Source organism: Lepidothrix coronata, unplaced genomic scaffold (genome assembly GCF_001604755.1).
Source record: "Lepidothrix coronata isolate B3197 unplaced genomic scaffold, Lepidothrix_coronata-1.0 Scaffold20, whole genome shotgun sequence".
Lineage (NCBI taxonomy): Eukaryota > Metazoa > Chordata > Aves > Passeriformes > Pipridae > Lepidothrix > Lepidothrix coronata.
Window position 1 is genome coordinate 6042077 of NW_016690200.1, and position 8569 is coordinate 6050645.

Below are 8569 nucleotides of genomic sequence, written 5' to 3' on the forward strand. Positions count from 1 at the left end.
ATTTCCTGTTTATCTGTTGTCTCACTCCATATGGAAATGAGATTATTGATTGCGAGCGGAAATATGTCAGACCAGACTCCAGAGGAAGGGCCTCGTTGCTCATGAGGAAGAGCAGCCCTTGTGATCAGGGGCTGTGCCTTGGGTCATCTCTGCTGGACTTGGCATCCCCCGGGGGTCTGTGGATGTGACATGGCAGGAAGGGTCAGCTGTCTGCCATGGGCAACACTGATCTACCCTTCACCTCTGAATGTGTCAACTCTACTCATTCAGTGCTCACTGCCTCCAGCCAGGAGAGAGGTGACAATGCTGCATGGTAGGTGGGAGATCCTGCTGATACACAGACATCACCTTCTGTTAAGAGACCCAAACTGTAATTTAAGAGAAAGCACTTGGAAATGCTGAAATGGACAGGAGAGCCCTTGTTCCCATTAAGTGTAATCCTAAAATCATAGAACAGCCTGAGCTAGGAGCGACCAACAAGGATCCTCAAGTCACACTCTTGTCCCTACATGGGAAAATCCAACAATCCCACAAGGTACCTGAGAGAGTTGTCTAAATGCTCCCTGAACTCTGACAGGCTTGCTTCTGTCACCACTTCCCTGGGGAGACTGTTCCAGTGCTCAACCACTCTCTGGGTGAGGAATCTTTTCCTAATAGCCAACATAAACTTCCCAGTTGCAGGTCATTCCCTTGGGTCCTGTCACTGGTCACAAGACAGAAGACTGCCCCTCCACTGCCCCTTATGAGGAAGCTGCAGACCACAGTGAGGTTGAGGTTTTCTCTCAACCTCCTCTTCCCCAGGCTGAACAAGCCAAGAGACCTCATACAGCTTCCCATCTACACCCTTCACCATCTTTGTGACGAGGTGTTCTGTCATTTTGTGGGTTTGGGACTTTCTTGCCACTCCTGAAAAATCCAGAAGACTGAGTAAAACAGATCCTCCATTCCTGAATCTTGGGCAATGCTCACCCTCAGTGATTCCTGAACAGACTTGAGATAAAGGCTTTTGGGATGGTGATAACACCACTGGGTGTGAAGTGCTAAAATGGCACTGAGATGATCTTAGGAGTTCATTGGAAAACTTAGTAAGTTTAAGTCAGGATCTGTGCCTGACAGAGCAGGAGCAAACAATCTGTGCTCCCCAACTGTTGGATGATGCTTTGTCTTACAGTGGACAAGGACATGAGCCAACCACTTCAGCTGAGTACGTACGGTGGGAGATCAGTGGGAAACCCTTTGCATTTTGAGTGCCCAAGACATGGTAATGTTTTCCAGGGACATTTCAAGGATGTAAATGTTAGAGACAGTGGATACACCTAAACACAACAAAACCTATTACCTAAAATTCACATCTGGAATAAAGCTGAGCACCAGTGGAATAGGCAGATGACTCCCAGACACCGAGGCCCACTGCTGCACCACCATGTGTGGGTGAAGAAAGCAGCCAGGACTCAAAGCCTGGCCTGATCAAGAACATGCCCTAATTAAACTCATGCACAAGAAACTGGCTTTTGGAGACAGACGAGGTGAGTCCCACTCTGTGTTGACATCCCTACACCCAAGCTTTCTGTATTCCATTACTTAGACAAAGCACACCATCAAAATACAAAAGCCATCCTTTGCCAATTCCCTTCCTCATGGGCAGGCCTCTGATGCAAACATCCTCTCCCCATCCATTGTCATGACCTTGACCTGTCAATCCAGCAGGAATTTCAGGGGAATTTCCTAACCTGCTGCAGTCACAGCACCTTCCCTGTGTGGGAGGATATTTTCCTGAGAGAACAACAGATAAATAATCAATGTAGCAAGAACAGAAGGGAAGTGTGCACTTCACGCAATTCTGTCTTAATGATCTCACATCCAGGTGTTTGATGTGGTTGGAAAAGACAATAGGCGGTGAGGATCAGAGATTATTTCTCCTACTGCTTGGCAGGGTTGGCTGGGGTTAGAGTTGTGCTCTACGTCTTACTCAATCCCCAAAGAGCTGCTGGCACCAAAGATCACCTGGCATGAAGATGAGCTCAGGCTAAACTAGTCATGGGCTAGATTCAAATTCTGGTTCCTGAGCAGTGCAGTCAAAAGCTCTTTGTGCAGGTGACTCCCTCAGAGTCAGACCTCCTGCTAGACCAAGGGCCAGAACATGGATGCAACTGAGCAAGTCAAAAGTTTATGTGTCCTCTGGGCTGACTCTTCTCCTTGGGATCCAACCTTTCCCTGCAACTATGTGTTCCTCACAATGTTTTTTTCCACAGCAGGCAATGGAGTCAGGATTGCTATACTCATGTCCGCTGTGATGACAGTCCATGGCATTATAACATCAAAGGTAATAGGGGTAATTGGGGATATGTATTCAGTGTTGTTCTCCTGCCCTGGCCTTGACTGCTGCCTCTAGGGATTTATTAACCATCTCCCACAGTCTGTAGGGAGAACAGGAGAGGACAATTTTTTCCAGCCTTTCACCCCCTTTTCTTCCTTCAGGTCTGCTACAAGAGTTTTTGAAAACAATGAATTCCCTCTGGATGTTAAGGACAGCATATTCTTATCGCTAATTCTACTATGTCTCCTCTGTACAGTTTACATCATGTTTAGAGACAGGACAAAGATTTCTTGGCAAGTTGTCCAGAGACCTGCCCTAGGGATGAATAACCCTGAGTGGCAAGGAATGTGGGAGAAAATGGGCCAGCTTTTGAAGGAGTATTCTGCTCCCGTGGTTTTGAAGTTCACCCCTGCCCAGGTGCAGGACCCCGATAAAGGAGTAGAATATTTGAAAGAAAACTACTGTGGCCATTCCAGAGAGATGCAAAGTTATGCAAAGTGCTGGGCCTTCGCTACGGCCTACTGGACACTGCTCCTTGGGGTACAGCACCTTAAAGGGGAGGGGAAGGAAAACAGACCCACAGACACCACCAAGGCAGGTTGCAGAGCTGGAAACCCTCCAGCTGCCTTTAGATATCGTTGAATGAGAGAAATGGCCAACAGTCAATCCCTACACTGACTTGTGGAGGGATGGTAGCAAATGCTCTCTCAAGGTGGTTGAACTGATGGTAAAGACCGATGGGCAGCACAGGGGGAAACTCACCTGGGCTGCTGAACTGTGGGAAGACATCACTGCCCAGGAAGAGATGTTGACTGTGAAAGTACATCATGTACATGGACTGAGGAGTCAGGCTACAGAACAACACTGCAACACCTGAGGCTCTACCAATCGAGCTGGCCCTGCCCAATCAGAACCCTTATGTACTGGAGACAAGGTCCCCGTGGTGCTTATGAGAAATGCATTAGGAAGGACAGTTTGGATTAGTCCTGCCTCAGGCAAAGGCAAACCCACTCATGGGATTGGTTTTGCTCAAGGACCTGAGTGCACTTGGGGAAAGTGGGGGAAACACAATGCGTACCTGAGGGGGATTTGATTTTGGGTGAGAACCTTCTGTAAGGGTGGATTGCATATCTAATACTGGTTGCTGAATGAAACTGCCACTGTAACCAGGAAATACCAAAGACAATGAGTATGGACTCATCCGGTTGCGCCAGTCATGGACTAAAGGAACGCAACACACATCTTGGGGGAGGGTCAGTGACACCTGAAGTAACACTTGTGCTTGTGTCTAGTCAATGTATACAGATGTATATGTATAGAGTTGAAAGGTATGACATTTGGGCATGATGTGGATGGTCCAGAATAAGGGGCGGATAATGTCCTAGGTATAGTAGGGGCGGAGTTTGCAGAGATGTTTGTTCCACACAACCCATTATCCACACAACCCATTATCCACACAACCCACATTATCATTGTGGCGAGGAAGTTTTTGTTTGTCAGGGAACTCAAAGGCATTGGAAGCAGAATGGTTTTCTTCTTCCCTTCTTCAAGCAGGGGTGGAATGGCCCCTTTTAAAAAACCACAGTCAGAAGCAGAAAGGGGCCATTCTTTTCCCTGACTCCCAGGAGAGGGAGCCACTGCTGCCCATCACTGCAGGTTGGAGCTGCTCCACAAGTCTCAACCACTGCTGGAGCTGCTTCACAAGTCCCAGCCACTGCTGGAGCTGCTCCACAAGTCCCAGTCACTGTTGGAGGTGCCCCAAATCCAAAACCAAACACAACCACTAATGCCAGGACCTGGAACCAGCCTCTCAGCAGCAAAACTCCTTTTGGATGAAATAATTTCCCAGGTTTTGCGTTGTCCCTGTTTCTCTATTGTTAAGCTGGTTGGGGAGGGTTTGCCACTTGGCTTCTTTGCTCTCCCGGGCCACGTGGGGAATCCAAGCCAGGTGTTATCAACAGGGAGCAGTTCCTGTTCGGTCGCTGGTGGATTCCCCTCTTTGTGGGTCAATCATTTCCTCTCTATTACTGTGTTCTATTGCGAGGCTTTTTTGTTTTTCTCGGTAAAACTCCTCTCCCTGAGAAGCAGCAGCAACAACCTGTGATGAGTTGACCGTAAGCCCCCCTCCCCATCTCTCTGTGCCACTGGGGGGGGAGGGTAGAAGTAGGGCATGAGGGAGGGGTGGAGGGAAAGTGTTTGTAGGATTTCTTTTACTTCTCATTCTCCAGTTCTGATTCTGCTTGGGATAAATTTAATGAATATTCCCACTTGGAGTCTGCTTTGCCTGTGACGCTGATCGGTGAGTGATCTGTCCCGGTACTTAGCTCATGAAACCTTTGTTATATTTCTCTCCTCTGTCCTGTTGGAGATGGGAGTGAGAAAGTGGCTTTCGTGGGCACCAGGCATCCAGCCATGGTCAACCCACTTCAGCAAATTAGTTTTTGTGTGCAGTCTGTTCTGTCCAACCTTTCTGGAAAGGGGTCGAAGGGCTTTGAGAGTCTTGGGTGGTCTTGTTCTCCCCATGCCATCCATGCTCACTTCTGGGCCTCATTCCTACACATGGGCTGTACTGTGTTGTGCTTATCTCCAGGAACTCCAACAAGGATATATGTGCTGCCCTATGTCCACATGGCCCCTTCTCCAGCCACAGCTTGTTCTTTCTCGTGGTGTGTCATTACCAGCAATCCTTGGCTGAGTCCACAGCCATGCAGCTATTGGGGTTTGAGACATACNCTGGTTGGGGAGGGTTTGCCACTTGGCTTCTTTGTTCTCCCGGGCCACGTGGGGAATCCAAGCCAGGTGTTCCCAACAGGGAGCAGTTCCTGTTCGGTCGCTGGTGGATTCCCCTCTTTGTGGGGCAACCATTTCCTCTTTATTACTGTGTTCTATTGTGAGGCTTTTTTGTTTTTCTCAGTAAAACTCTGACTCCCACTTCTGGTCTCTCCTAGTGTTTCTGGCACTGCCACAAAGGGACAGGGGGAGGGGAGGGCACCCAGTGGGGAGAGACACAGAACAGGTTGTCATCCCAAAGTTCTCCCTACCCTCTTCACTTCCACAAAGCACAAGACAACAGCCGGTAGTCTCAGTTGGACACACAGCAACTGCAGCTTTCAACATTAGACTGGGCTGCTTTATTCTTTTCTCAGAAGGCAGGGAAAAAAGTCAAAAGAACACAAGGAAACTTGACAGTATCTCTGACTAATCTAATTCTCTTCTGAAACTCAGCAGCTGAGACTGGTTTTGTGCTGCACGTTACCACTTCCCTGAAAAAATCATTCCAGGAAGGAGCAACAGCTTCTGCCTTCTGACAGATGCCAAGTGTTGCCACCAATTGCACCAGCTGCTCCTCACAACAGCCCCCCTGCACAAGCACAGACATAAGTGCACGTCAGCTGTGGCTGCCCTCTGACACACAAGTCCCACAGGGTCCTTGGGGCAGGACATGGGCAACACCCTTGCAGGACTTAGGGCAGTGGCAGGTCTCCTTCGGCGAGGACTTGCCAGAGCTGCTGACTTGGGTGCAGCCCCGGCCAAAGGGGTCAGAGCAGCACTGGTGCCCTTGCTCACACGTTCCTTCTCCGGGTCACAACCCCTCTTGATGATGGCCACGACTTGCAGCCAGAGCTTCTCCCAAGCATGCCCTGCCAGCTTCTGTCAAGGCCCCCTGCCCCTCCCCAGGTACCTTAAAAGGGGCACTGCACTTCCTCATGTCCAGACAGTTGGCCAGGCTGCGGGCGGCCCTAGGGCATGTGCAGTGTGTCACAGGCCCCACAGTGGGACTGGGGACCCGGAGGTTTTCTGCGGGCTCTCCAGTCCCTTTGACAGGTGGCCTCAAGGCCATTCTGCAGGACTTAGGGCCCAGCAGTTTTCCCAGGCATCTCTCTTGCAAGTTCCCTCTAGGCGCAACATTGGGATGGCAGGGGGATGCCTCAGCCTGCTCAGGCTCTTCAGCATGAAGAAGAAGGCAGGCCCTGCAGCTGCCCCAGCATGGCAGCCTGAGGAACTGGAGCAGTTCCAACCCCTGCAGGAGGGTGAGTGGCAGAGCTGGACCACAGGGTCTGGCAGGTACCTGAGGGGACAGCACAAAGAACTGCTGGTCATCATCGAGGGTGAGTGAGTGAGGGCAGCAGGCTACCAGCAGGGGCTGGCGGAGAGGAGCACAGAGCCTGGGCAGGGAACTGCAATCCCTGCCCTGGCTGCGCAGGGCTCTGCTCCCTGCACGGACGAGGGGTGCTGTGGGCAGAGCAGAGAGACATTTCAGGGGCACGGGGGTATTGGTGGCCAGCACCTTCCAGCCGATCCCGTTGGGCCCTGCTCCCTCCCAGCCATGGCAAGAGCTGCGTGGGATGGCCCTGGCAAGAGGGGCTCCTCGGGTCCCTGCATATGCTGCCTCTGATCTTGGCTCCATGCCTTTCTGTTGAGCCCTTGAAGGCATGACTGATGACAGCCCTGCCATCTCCAGCCTGGCAGTTCAAACCTCAGAGATCATCAGAGGCACACAGAGAGCTCCATCCTCCAGATTCTGGCAGCTCTGAGACTGGCTCTGCAGGGTGTGCAAGTCCCAGCCTTCTCAGTCTCTGGCTGAGCTGCTGGAGCTCTGTGGAGAACTGACCCAGGAAGCTCCATCTGCTGGGGCCACTTGAACCTGCAGGGAAGATCCCTTCTCTACAGGCACTTCCTTTGACACCAGCATGGGAATATTAAATGCTGTCTTCACACCGAGAGGCCCAGGAGGTTTTTTGGTGCCCAGTGTTCCCAGGGCATTGGGCAAGAGGGGAAAAGGGGTCCTTGTGCTCAGCAACACTTGCTGAGCCTAGTGCAGGAACCACAATCCTGCCTGTGTGTTGCTGGCTGGATTGCTGAGGGCTCCAAGGTGCCTCCGGAGCCAGATCCTCTGGAGCTCCTTCAGGGCTACACCGCTGCCGGGCAGGTTGGAGGGGCTGGGGGAGACCCTGAGGAGAAGGGCCGGTGGGAGGCCATGAAGGGATGAGGTGCTGCAGAGGCCCTGATGGGACAAGGGAGTGGGAAGCCTTGAGGGGAATCTCTGAGGGGGTGGGTGGCAGGAGGCCTAAGAGGGGACAGAAGGGGTGAAGGCCCTGAGGGAACAGGGTGCTGGGAAGGTGTCTGTGATTGTGGGTAAGGGTCAAGGGGTGGGTGTGTGTAAATTGTTCACTTTGCTTTTGTGTTGCGATGATATTATATTGCTTTTTTGTGTGTGGAATTTTGGTTATGCTTTGTTTTGGTTGATTTTCTTTGTTGATGTAAGTGAAGGTTGCATGATGAATGTGGATTTTAATGATAATTCTTAACTGTGTGATTTATAGAGGTGAGAGGTGGAATGTATTGGATTTGTGTGGCCAGGTTATGGTAGCGGGGGCTTGTAAGGGGTGGCTTCTGTGAGAAGCTGCTGGAAGCTTCCCCCATGTCTGGTAGAGCCAATGCCAGCCAGCTCCAGGATGGACCTGCTGCTGGCCAAGGCTGAGCCAATCAGGAATGACAGTAACACCTCTGGGATAATGTATTTAAGAAGGAAAAAAGAAAAAGGTTTTGCACAGATGAAAGTGCAGCCAGAGAAGAGCGGAGTGAGAACATGTGAACACTAATGCAGACACCAAGGTCAGTGCAGAAGGAGGGGCAGGAGGTGCTCCAGGTGATGGAGCTGAGGTTCCCCTGCAGTCTGTGCTGCAGCCCATGGTGACGCAGCTGTGCCTCTGCAGCCCATGGAGGACCACGGGGGTGCAGAGACCCACCTGCAGCCCATGGAGGAGCCCCTGCTGGAGCAAGTGAATGCCTGAAGGAGGCTGTGGCCCTGTGGCAGGCCCCTGCTGGAGCAGGTTTTCCCTGGTAGGACTTGTGGCCCTGTGGGGGACCCATGCTGGAGCAGCCTGTTCCAGAAGGACTGCACTCCATGGAAAAGTGACCCAAGTTGCAATAGTTTGTAAAGAACTGTTGCCTGTCAGATGGACCCACGTTTTGGAGAAGTTCATGAAGGACTGTCTCCCATGGAGGGACTGAAGGGGAAGCAGGGGAAGAACTCCTCTCCCTGAGCAACAGCAGCAACAACCTGTGATGAGTTGACCGTAAGCCTCCTTCCCCATCTCTCTGTGCCAATGGGGGGGAGGGTAGAACTGGGGCAGGAGGGAGGGGTGGGGGGAAGGTGTTTGTAGGATTTCTTTTACTTCTCATTCTCCAGTTCTGATTCTGCTTGGGATAAATTTAATGAATATTCCCACTTGGAGTCTGCTTTGCCTG